The sequence below is a fragment of the Gorilla gorilla genome, chromosome 14 (assembly GCF_029281585.2).
Source record: "Gorilla gorilla gorilla isolate KB3781 chromosome 14, NHGRI_mGorGor1-v2.1_pri, whole genome shotgun sequence".
In the NCBI taxonomy this organism is placed as follows: Eukaryota; Metazoa; Chordata; class Mammalia; order Primates; family Hominidae; genus Gorilla; species Gorilla gorilla.
Window position 1 is genome coordinate 32,793,623 of NC_073238.2, and position 13,018 is coordinate 32,806,640.

The 13,018-nt window shown below is 37.1% G+C and overlaps 1 pseudogene; it reads right to left on the reverse strand.

Moving 5' to 3' along the window:
* Positions 1-272: 272 nt before the first annotated feature.
* Positions 273-1,274, reverse strand: LOC129526439 (histone-lysine N-methyltransferase SETMAR-like; annotated as a pseudogene).
* Positions 1,275-13,018: the final 11,744 nt, after the last annotated feature.

Here is a 13,018-nt window from a genome sequence, read left to right on the forward strand (position 1 = left end):
CTCTCAGCAAGCTAACCAGCAGAAAAAAAGCAGCTAGACTGGACCTCATTAAAACCAAGTGAATAAATGCCAGCTTCCAAAAGAATGCCAACAAGAAAAAAAAAAAAAAACTGGATGTGTAAGGTGAGGAAGGGGCAGAAGCCAAGTGATGGAGCACAAAGCACTCTAAATTGGGTGTCAAGAAGCCTGGGTTTATGTCCTGCCAACAAAGGTAACTGTGGTTTCCGACCATAAATTTTAAATCATTATAACTAGGCTCAAACATATCTTTATTAATCAAAATAGGAACCATTACAATCAACACGTTTTTGCCAATGAGAAATAAGTTTGTTTATTCTTATGGCATAAAAATCTATGCTTTGGGATTCGATGAAGTTTTAGAAAGCATTTTCTGCATCCTGCTGGTTGTGGAAACGTTTTCCCTTCAAAAAGTTGTCAAGATGCTTGGAGAAGTAAGTCAGTTGGCGAGAGGTCAGGTGAATATGGCAGATGAAGCAAAACTTTGTAGCCTAATTCATTCAACTTTTGAAGCGTTGGTTGTGCGACGTGCAGTCAGGTGTTGTGGAGAAGAATTGGGCCCTCTCTGTTGACCAATGCTGGCTGTGGGTGTTGCATCTCATCGATTTGCTGAGCATTTTTCTCAGATGTAATGGTTTCGCTGGGATTCAGAAAGCTGTAGTGAATCAGACTGGCAACAGAACCCCAAACAGTGACCATGACTTTTTTTTGGTGCAAGTTTGGCTTGGGAAGTGCCTTTGGAGCTTCGTCTTGGTCCAACCACTGAGGTGGTTGTCGCCGGTTGTTATATAAAATCCACTTTTCATCGCACATCATGATTCGATAGAGACATGGTTCACTGTTGTTGCGTAGAATAAGATGGATTTTTTTTCACCTTTCCAATTTGCTTCAAATGCCAAATTACTGTAGAATGGTCGACATTGAGTTCTTCAGCAACTTCTCATGTAGTTGTAAGAGGATCAGTTTCGATGACTGCCCCCAATTGGTCTTTGTCAACTTCCGATGGCCAGCCACTATGCTTCTCATCTTCAAGGCTCTCGTTTCCTTTGCAAAACTTCTTGAACCACCACTGCACTGTATGTTTGTTAGCAGTTCCTGGGCCAAATGCATTACTGATGTTGTGAGTTGTTTCTGCTGCTTTACAACCCATTTTGAAATTGAATAAGAAAATCACTTGAATTTGCTTTTTGTTTAACATCATTTCCATAGTCTAAAATAAATATAAAATAAACAGCAAGTAGTAAGTCATTAGCAAAAAAAACATAAAGCAAGAAATGCAAGTTAAAATTATGTATAACATAACCACATTTATTTATTTATTTCCTTATTTATTTATTTTAAGTTCTAGCATACATGTGCAGAACGTGCAGGTTTGTTACATTGGTATACATGGACCATGGTTGTTTGCTGCACCCGTCAACTTATCATCTAGGTTTTAAGCCCCACATGCATTAGGTATTTGTCCTAATGCTCTTCCTCCCCTTGCCCCCCACCCCCCAACAGGCCCCGTTGTGTGATATTCCCCTCCCTGTGTCCGCGTGTTCTGATTGTTCAACTCCCACTTATGAGTGAGAATATGTGGTGTTTGGTTTTCTGTTCCTATGTTAGTTTGCTGAGAATGATGGTTTCCAGCTTCATCCATGTCCCTGCAAAGGACATTGAACTCATTCTTTCTTATGGCTGCATAGTATTCCATGGTGTATATGCATAACCACATTTATTTAAGAATGTATTCCAATATCAAATGGCAAATTTCAACAATGCAAAAACTGCAATACTTTTGCACCAGCCTGATACATAACCTTGGACAAATGCCTCAACCCAGTGTTTTTCAAACTATAGCATGACCCAAGGGTCTCAGTATGACTTGTTAAAATACAGATTTCTGGGCAGCACCCCCAGAGTTGCAGATTCCATAGGGTGGGGTCTGAAAATGTGCATCTCTAACAATTTCCCAGGGGAAACTGGTGGTGCTGGTCCAAGGACCCCACTTTGGGAACCACTGGGCCTTTCTGGGCCTCAGTTTCCAAATCAATAAAATGAAAAAAGAAACCAGATAATCTCTAAGCTCCAACTTCTCCTAAATCCCTATGAAACAAACAACCTGGGGAAAGCAAGGACTGGATCACAAAGAATGTTGTATTCCACAGCATCATGGACAGCTGTGTGCTGCCTATAATTTTAGGAGGTGACTGTGCAAACACGCTGCCAGGGAGGACTGTACTCCAGTGATTCCACCAATTCACCGAAGGCCAGAAAGCAAGACAGGGTTGTGAGTGATGCGTCCGGGGAGCCAGCAACGGGTGCTTCCTCCCCACTCATTAAAAAAGGAAAAAAGAGAAAACTGCAGGAAACATCAACAATATCATTGGTCAGAAATGATGCTAATTTGATAAGAATCCCAGTCAATTTGTGAGGAAGTGCAGCCACAAGAGACTGAGGAAAGATACTCTATTTTATGATTCCGGGGACAGGAGGACCATTTGAAAGGATATACATTATCCTGTTTGAACTTTAAACGCAAAGTCAATTGTTAGTTTTTGTCACCCTTGGCCACTTTCATCTGCTATTAAATGAGCATATTGACTATGATTGTCTTCTTGGTAGGAAAATGAAACTGAAAACAACCATAAAAAAGCACATGTAAACTCCAGAGCCCATTGAAGGGTCTGAGAGTCCTGTGCTCACTTTTGTACTTGTTAGTTTATGTAAGTAAAGAAAGTAAAAATTTTTGAGTCTTTTAAATTCCTTGACTATCCAGACCATTACCCCTGCATTTGTTAATAAATATACATCTCTTGTAACCATAATGTGAGTGCAACAGAGTGTATTCAAGTGATATAGTTAAGTACCTGTGAGCAAATTTAAAGATGTATTTTATTTATAATCAGTCATTTATACATGTATAATAAACCTATACGTTTATTATACATGTATAATAAACCTATACGTTTGTTATACATGTATAATAAACCTATACGTTTGTTATACATGTATAATAAACCTATACGTTTGTTATACATGTATAATAAACCTATACGTTTGTTATACATGTATAATAAACCTATACGTTTGTTATACATGTATAATAAACCTATACGTTTGTTATACATGTATAATAAACCTATACGTTTGTTATACATGTATAATAAACCTATACGTTTGTTATACATGTATAATAAACCTATACGTTTGTTATACATGTATAATAAACCTATACGTTTGTTATACATGTATAATAAACCTATACGTTTGTTATACATGTATAATAAACCTATACGTTTGTTATACATGTATAATAAACCTATACGTTTGTTATACATGTATAATAAACCTATACGTTTGTTATACATGTATAATAAACCTATACGTTTGTTATATATGTATAATAAACCTATACGTTTGTTATATATGTATAATAAACCTATACGTTTGTTATATATGTATAATAAACCTATACGTTTGTTATATATGTATAATAAACCTATACGTTTGTTATATATGTATAATAAACCTATAAGTTTGTTATATATGTATAATAAACCTGTAAGTTTGTTATATATGTATAATAAACCTATATAATAAGAAAAACTTATTTTTATATAGTATTCATATACTACCTCATCTACAATGTCTCCTTGATCCCTCAAAATCAGTTTCATAGTAAAAAAAAAAAAAACTTACTTTTAGATGAAAATCTTTTTTAATATACATGCATATTCAATTACTCCTATGGTTAAAAATATTACTTTGGAGTGAGGCCAACCTAAGTTCAAAGTTCAGTTCCACCATTTGGTAGCTAAGAGAGGCTGGGCAAGTTACTTAACCCTTTTGAACCTCAGTTTCCTCCCAGGGAAAATGGGGATAAAAAAATCTTATCTTGTAGGGTTATTATGAAGATTACCTGAATTAATAATGTATAATAAAGCACAGCATTTATAAAATGATGGTCATTATTATAAAACAATGTGACTGTTTTTGTTAAAAGTTTAATAAATTATGTATGGAAGCGCTAATAAATATTAATATAATCAGTTTCCAACTTAAAAAATTAGGTCTCTATTTCCAAGGTTAAACTCACAAATAATGTAGAACTTAACAGATTCTAGGAGGGAAAATGTTGCTAACTGTGGTAACCTAACAAGCAATGCCCATCTCCTAAGAAAAACAGGAAAATCTTATGTATTTGCTAGTTGGTCTTTCCTCTTAGACCTTCAGCCATAAATTACATCTAATGATTCATGTTTGAAATGGCTTTTTGTGGCTGAATCTCTGACCTTAACTACTAGTTCTTTATATTCTCTCACTACCATGTACTGCATGAAGTTCTACCGCCTATTTGCTATTTCTGTACACATGCCCTTTTCCAGAAATCACCTGGGCATAAGTGCCTGGCACCATTCAGTCGCATTTAAAGACAGCTCAAAGCACTGAATTCACCTACGGGATAAAAAGGATGCAAAAATACTCAGGGTTTTCAGATTCCACACCTAAGTGAGATCACGCGGTATTTGTCTTTCTCTGCCTGGCTAATAAGCTCACTTAATTAAGTCCTCTAGGTTCACCCATGTCGTCATAAATGGCAGAATTTCCTTCTTTTTATAGCTGAATAATATTTCAGTGTATATATACATATACACAGATATACACACCAGATTTTTAATGTCCATCCATTCGTTGATGGATACCGAGGTTGTTTCCATATCTTGGCTATTGTAAATAATGCTTCAATGAATATTGGGGTGCAGATATCTGTTTGATATGCTGATTTTGTTTATTTTGGACATCTACCCAGAAGCGAGATTGCTGGATCTTATGGCAATTCTGTTTTTAGTTTTTTGAGGAACCTCCACACTGTTTTCCATAATGGCTGTACCAATTACATTCCTACCAACATCATCCATACAAGGGTTTCCTTTTCTTCACATCTTCTCCCACATTTGTCTGTTGTCTTTTTGATAATAACCATTTTAACAGGTGTGAGATGATATCTAATTGTCATTTTTATTTGTATTTTCCTGATGATTAGTGATGTTGAAAGCCTTTCCATATATCTGATGGTCATTTGTACATCTTTTTTGAGAAATATCTATTCAGTTCCTTTGTCCATTTAAACAAAATTTTTTTCTTAGATCTGGAAAGCCCACTTTTTAATTGATTTTTTTTTACTAGTGGTTATAGAAGTTCTTTATATATTTTAGATATTAACTCTGTATCAGATATATGAGTTACAAATATCCTCTCTCATTCTGTAGGCTGATTTTCACTCTGTTGATTGTTCCTTTCTTGTGCAGAGGGTTTTTAGTTTGAGGTAGTCGCACTTGTCTATTTTTGCTTTTGTTGCCCGTGCTGTTGCTATTGTAACCAAGAAATCATTGCTGAGGCCAATGCCGAGAAGCTTTTCCCCTGTATTCGGCTATTAGTTTTATAGTTTTAGGTTTTTGTATCAGGTCTTTAATCCATTTTGAGTTGATTTTTGTGTATGGTATAAGGTGAGGATCCAATTTTATTCTTTTGCATGTAGATATCCAGTTTTCCTAACAACATTTATTGGCGAGGCTATCTTTTCCTTACTGTACATTCTTGGCCTTTGCTGAAGATCATTTGATCATAATATATGTGTGGGTTTATTTATGGCCTTTCTTTTCTATTCCAACCCTCTATACATCTGTTTTTATGGCAGTACCACACTGTTTTGATTATTGTAGCTTCGTAATATATTGTGAAATCAGGAACCATGATGCTTCCACATTTATTCTTCTTTCTCAAAACTGCATTGTCTATTTGGGTCTTCTGTGGATATATATGAACTTTAGGATTTTTTTCTATTTTTGTAAAGACTGACATTAGAATTTTGATAGGGCTTACATTGAATTTGTAGATCACTTTTGATAGTATGATATTTTAACAATATTAGTTCTTTCAGTCTATGAACACAGGATATCTTTCCATTTATTTGCATCTACTTTATTTTTTTTCATTAGTGTTTTATAGTTTCCAATGTACTAGCCTTTCACTCACCTCCTTGGTTAAGTTTATTCCTAAATATTTTATTCTTTTTGGTGCTATCATAAATGGGATTGTTTGCCTAATTTCCTTTTTGGATAATTTGTTGTTTGTATACACAAATGCAATTGATTTTTATATGTCAATTTTGTATCCTGAATCTTTATTGAATTTGTGTGTTAGTTTTAATAATCTTTTGGGGGTCCCTTTAGGGTTTTCTACATATAAGATTATGTCATCTGCAAACAGAGATAATTTCACTTCCTTCTTTCTAATTTGGATGCCTTTTATTTATTTTCTTGCCTAATTGTCCTGGCAAGAACTTCAAGTACTATGTTGAAGAGAAGTGGTGAGAGTGTGCATCTTTGCCTTATTTTAGATCTTAGAGGAACCACTTTCACCCTTTCAGAATTTTATATGATGTTAGCTGTGGACTTTACATATATGGCCTTTATTGTGTTAACTTCCTTTTATCCTAATTTGTTGAGAGTTTTTATCAATAAAGGGTGTTACATTTTGTCAAATGCTTTTTCCACATCTATTGAGATGATCATGTGATTTTTATCCTATATTTTGTTAATATGGTGTATCAAATTGATTTATTTGCATATGTTGAATAATCTTTGCATCCCAGGGATATGTTTTACTCCATCATGGTATATGATCCCTTTAATGTGCTATTCAATTTGGTTTGCTAATATTTTATTGAGGATTTTTGTATCCATGTTCTTCAGGTATATTGGCTTGTAGTTTTCTTTTCGTGTGGTCTTTTTGGCTTTGGTATCAGGGTGATGCTTGCCTCATAAAAAGAATTTGAAAGAAGATCCTGTTCTTTTTTGGAAGAGTTTAAGAAGGATTATATAAATACCATCAACTCCCCTCATCTGAGATACTATAAAGACTTTGGCAAGTGGTGATCTCTCTTTTATTGAAGTAAGTCTAATAAACTTAACTGTGCTTGATTAACAGGATTTTTAGTTGTGTTTTGTGGAGTCAACAGTTGACATGCCAGTATTATATCCACATTTTACAAATGAAGAAACTGAGGCACAAAAAGGCGAACTAACTTTCAAAATGTTTCAAAATCACATGGCAGAGCTGGGACTAAAACTCAGATATTTCAGACACTGAAGTCCAATCTCTTAGGCAGTCAGTGGAGGCTATAAATGGAAAGTCAGGAGTTTGGACATTTTTGGTACCCAAAGGGATATTCAAAGCCCCCCTCCTAAAGCCTTCCAGTCCCCTGCCCTGCTTAGGACCTCTCTCTACAATATCACTGGCATGTGGCCATGTACCTTCTGTTTTAATGTTTCCAGCTATAGGTCCCATCTGACTCAGAGGGCAGCCCATTGCCTGACTCAACTGAATGAGGCACTCTTTAGCACTGGGTATTTATAAAGGAAAAGAAGCCCACTTTAGAAGCATGGACCTATCCCATGTCCCCCCAGCCCTGGCACAAGAATAGAAGATGCTCACAATCCAGGATCCTTCTGCTTGGAATGGCATTGGCTTGTGGTGGCATGACTTTAATTACTCTGTCTAAACCATGGTTCAGCCTGGCAGGTCCCCTTGTTTCTCATTCTGTGGTGTGCAGGAGAGTAGAGATGAACCTTTGGGAATCTCCTGATAGCACTAACCATAGCACTCCCTGTTAGTGCCCAGGCCTCAGATTTTTATGCTGAGTGATATAGTTTGGATGTCTGTCTCCTTCAAATATTGTGTTGAAATATGATCCCCAATGTTGGAGGTGGGCCCTTGTGGGAGGTGTTTGGGTCATGGGGATGGATCCCTCATGAATGGCTTGGTAATGAGTTGCCACCAGACATGACTGTTAAAAATAATCTAGGACCTCCCCACTCTCCTATGCTCCCTTTCTTACCATGTAATATGCCGGCTCCCCTTCACCTCTGCCATAATTACAAGCTTCCCGAGACCTCACCAGAAGCCAATGCCAGCATCTTGTTTCTTGTACAGTCTGCAGAACTGTGAGCCAAATAAACTTTTTTTCTTTATAAATTACCCATCCTCAGGTATTCCTTTATAGCAATGCAAAATGGACAAACCCATTGAGTCTCCAGACTTCTGTTCATCAGATCACAGCCAGCCTCCCACTGATCCTTTCCCCAAGGCTATCACCTCAGAAGCAGGGAGCAGGGGAGGTGGTAGTGAGGCATGGAGGGAGGTACAACTCATTGACTTATTTCCTCTGAAACCCAGGCAAAGAATTCAGGGAATAATTCATTTGACCATTTCTTTTTAAAATTTAATAAGTAAGAACACTCTTCTGGCTAAGTCATGCTCACTGGTACAAAGTTAACTTTTAATACATGATCACTTTGAGGCCAAAATATAATTAAAAATTATTTGGTTTCTATCTTCTCCAAAGGGGATAAACATATACAGAAGAATATGATCATACATGGAACAATATTTGATTTGTCTTTTTTCACTCTAACCTCAAGATTAGAAATTCACCCAGAGGATTTTAAGAATTCACTACCTAAAAGATACTAGCTTAACTCCCAAATTCACATAAACCATAAATCTGAGGATGAAGTCTTCCACCAAAACTATTAATTTTTTAATAAAGGGTAGAGGTTGGGGACAACAACAGATTCCTGGAACATACCTCTACATACCTCTCTCCAAGTTTCTATTCATTCATCTAACAAATTAAATCCACCAAACTATAAATCAACCCTGGCTACAGTGTTTCATCTCCTCCATAAGAATTTCATTCAAACTGATCAAAATTCTAGCCAAAATTCAGATAAACTCGATATCTGTTTTTCACTGGTCTTTAACGCTAATGATCCTCTTGGAAGAGAGAACACAAGATCTATCTGAAATGATTTGTTCATAGTAAGCCCAGGTCTACCCCATCTACTTAATAACAATTTCCATAATTTTTCCATACATAGATCTCACTCAGCTCTCTGAAATAAAATTTATCCAGGTCCAGAGATTTGAACTTAGCTTCAGAAACTAAGTACATTCTCATTGCCTCCTCCCAAATCTAGTGCTTCCCTTTGTTCTTTAACCAGTATCGCTATTTTCTGAGTTTGAACTAGGGTGGTGGTGATGGGAATGGGAATACAGTGTCAATATGATAGAAAAATTGGAGAGAGAATAGGCACAGCATGGCAAGTGATTAAATGTGGGGTTGTGAGTGTGATAAAAATGACCAGCTGATGGCCAAAATTCACGCTCTTCTAAGAGCATTGTCAAGAAGTGACTATACAGACAGTATTGTCAACAGGTAACATTTCCCAGCCCTCCTGGTACCTCAGTGGGGCTACATAATGAGCTTTTGCTATTAAAATGTGAAACAAAGTGATGTGTGTTGCTTGTGGATCAAAATGGTTAAAAAGTGGATGAAAAAATCTCTCCATGATGAAAATTGCCCCATCCACCACTGAATAGAAAAGAATTCTAGGGTCCTAGAGAGGATACTTTTGAGGACACTTTCAAGTCTATGTCCTTGAATGGCCATGTGGACATTCCTCCCAACCCAGAACACTGATGCTGTACTTTACATGAGTGAGACTGTAAACCAAAAAGTATCTGAGACAAGTCTCAACCAATTTCAAAGTTTATTTTGCCAAGGTTAAGGACAAGCATGTACACAGCTTTAGGAGGTCCTGAGAACATGTATCAAAGGTAGTTGGGTTACAGCTTGATTTTATACATTTTAGCAGGGACAGGAGTCACAAGCACACATCAATTAATACATGTAAGGTATACATTGGTTTGGTCCATAAAGGTAGAACAACTCAAATGGTGGGGGCAGGGTGACCTCCAGGTCATAGGTGGATTCAAAGATTTTCTTATTGGTGATTGGTTGAAAGAGTTAAGTTATTATCTCAAGACCAGGAGTCAATGAAAAGGAATGTCTGGGTTAAGATAAGGGGTTGTGGAGACCAAGGTTGTTATTATGCAGGTGAAGCCTCCACGTAGCAGGCTTCAGAGAGAATAGATTGTAAATGTTTCTTATCAGACTTAAAAAGGTACCAGACTCTTTATCTCTCTAGGATCAGGAAAAGACCTAGAAAGGGGAGGACATTCTCTACAGTATGTAGATTTCCTCCACAAGAGACATCTCTGCAGGGCCATTTTAAAATACATCAAAGAAATATATTTCAGGGTAAAATATTTTTATTTCTGTCAGGGCCTGCTATCTGTCATTTAGTGATGTATTTTATTACTACAGAGAGTCTGTTTGGTCAGTCTTAAGATCTCTGTTTTGATGTTAATGCTGGTCAGTTTTCCCTGAATTCCAAAGAGAGGAGGGTATAATGAGGCATGCCCAAACCCCATTTCCCATCATGGCCTGAACTAGTTTTTCAGACTTACTTTGGAGTGCCCTTGGCAAGACGGGGTCCACTCAATTGGCTGGGAGGCTTAGAGTTTTATTTTTGGTTTACAAGACATAAATCACTACTGTGGTAAGCCACTAAGATTTTTGGGCTTATTAGTTATAGCAACTATTGTTATCATTATTAAAACAGACATGGACATGAAAAGTTATAAACACTTTTTAGTCTATGGGGGCATCCAGCAATTTGGAGAATGGTGGCACTATTTTCAAATAATGAAAAGTATCAGGAAGAGGGCCATCTAGGAGGGAGGTATCTATTCCCAGCTGAAAGCATCATCGTGTGAGGGGACTGCCGCAAACTGGGAATAAGAAAGCTTACTGCTAGACTCAGCTACTCCCCTTAAAAAATATATCCTCAAAAAAGTCACTTAACTTTTCAGCCTCAATTTCCTCATCTGAGGGATAATATATGAGGACAAGTATTACAAATAATACAAAGATATGCCAATGTAAAATATCACTATTATAATGTTATCATTTACTTTTAAAACCATAGGGGAACTCACAGATCATTTCAGTAAGAAAAATACTAAATCTTTAGCAGTTACTGTAACTGGGCACTGCATTAACTCATAATTTTCATGACATAGATACTATTATTATCATCATTGATTTGCAGATGAAAAAAATTGAAACAAAAATGGGTTTAGTAATTTTCTCAAGGTCACATCACTAATAAGCAGAAAAGTAGGGATCAAACCCAGACAGTCTGGCTCCCAAATCTGTGCTCTCCACCACCATAAAGCAATGTCCTCTCTAGGTACAGCTTCATTTTAGATGGGGGAACTCAGGTCATGTCACACAGGTGGTTATGCACTAAATATAGACTACTGTGACAGAGAAGGCAATTTTCTCCCTGGGAAAATTTTAGTTTCTCATAAAAGGCTGGTTCTGCAGAAAATCACTGAGCTGAAAACGCATAAATTACTAAGAAAACTGAACCAGATATTTGAGCAGAATTTATGTTGATAGGAGAAAACACAAAATGAGCCTTACCCTTGCTATATCTTTCAAATATGAGACAGGGATGTGCAGATGGATTTATTTAAATGTTTTCCAGCTAAACTTTTCCTGTGGTTCTAAGATATATCAAGATCCTTAGAGAGGTAGACTCCAGTTCCTTGGACCTCTTCTGATGCAGAGCAGAGAAATGGCTCCAGAGTGACCAAGAGGCCACATCAAGCTTAACTTTCCTTTTGAAAGCCCCTGGACAGGGTAAACCAAGTCTGAAGAGCTGTCAGGAGAGCCACAACATGCTCCTGCTCCTTGAGCCTCCTGAGGCACCTGCCCCGCTCAAGCAGAGCCCCTCCCATGCCATTGATGTCAACTGAATCTTCATCTGGACAAAGCCACCTGTGAGCAAGACTGTCTTTCAGATGCCATCTGAAGTCATCACATGAACTAATGGGTTCTCCTGGCACGAGACCATTCAGACATGTTTACATATCAGAGAAAATCTCATGCATCTGGATGCCCCAGAGGCAACATGGTTCTTCCCTAGAACCAACTGAGGACAGGATCCACGTGTCTTACTCACACCTACTGATTCTGTTTGTGGAATGTCATCATCCTCTTAAGACACAGCTGAACATCTTAGATAAATTTCCAGATGGCTAGTCTACCCCTTGCCACTCCTGCATGGAGATAGACTTGGGTATATATGTTGCTACAGACCTGTACAGACACTTCTGAATATGTTTATCATCTCTATATGGGCTCTTTATTTCTGCCCATGCATTGACCTTGACTACTTTAAGAAGAGGCAGGAAATGATAAGATGAATCAAGAAGTAAAAAACAAATTAGAAAAACAAAGAGGAGAGGATAAAGTAGAGGATAAATTAGAGGGTTTGGGGGTCTCTGAAAGATGAGAAAGAGGCTGATTACTGCATAGATTTTTTTTTCTTTTCTGTTCCAAAGCCAGGGTCTCTGTTGTAGAACTGATGACAAAAAATACAAATAACACCTGCATCACAGACTATCATAGGGAGAAAAGAGAAGTAATAATTTTTCACCTTTGGACTTTACTGCTTGCAAAGCCTCTCCTATGTCTTACTTAATTGATCCTCACCACACCTCATTTTCCAGGAAACTGAGGCCAAATGGTTTAAGTGATTTGCTTAAGGTCACAGAGCTCTAAACAGAATGTGTCTACCAATGTCAACCCAGGCTCTGCCCTACACCACACTCCCTCTTGCATCACCATGTAAATCCAAGAAAGAATATTGGTCGTGCCATCAACCAGGCACACAATTGAGGATTAATTACAACCTCTTTAGGGCTCGCTATCTTCAGCTGGAAAACAAGGTTACACTAGAAACAGATGATCTACAGTTCCAAAAGTCTATGAATCAGAAGTCTGCACATCCATGAATTTTAACAAACTACTATTTTTAAGTTGCCGGTTATGCTTTATTAGTGGGTCATGAAATTAATTTAGTGAGTAGCCAACATTTCCTTTTTTAAAAAATGAAGCAGAACAGAAAAGGTTGGAATAGATTAAGGTAATGTAAGGTAGGATAAAATGGAGTAGGGTTGGATAGGATGGAAGATAATGTCAGAATGTATCCCATGTAGTAAGGGTGAAGGTTGTTTTGTAAAACCGTGTATATGTACT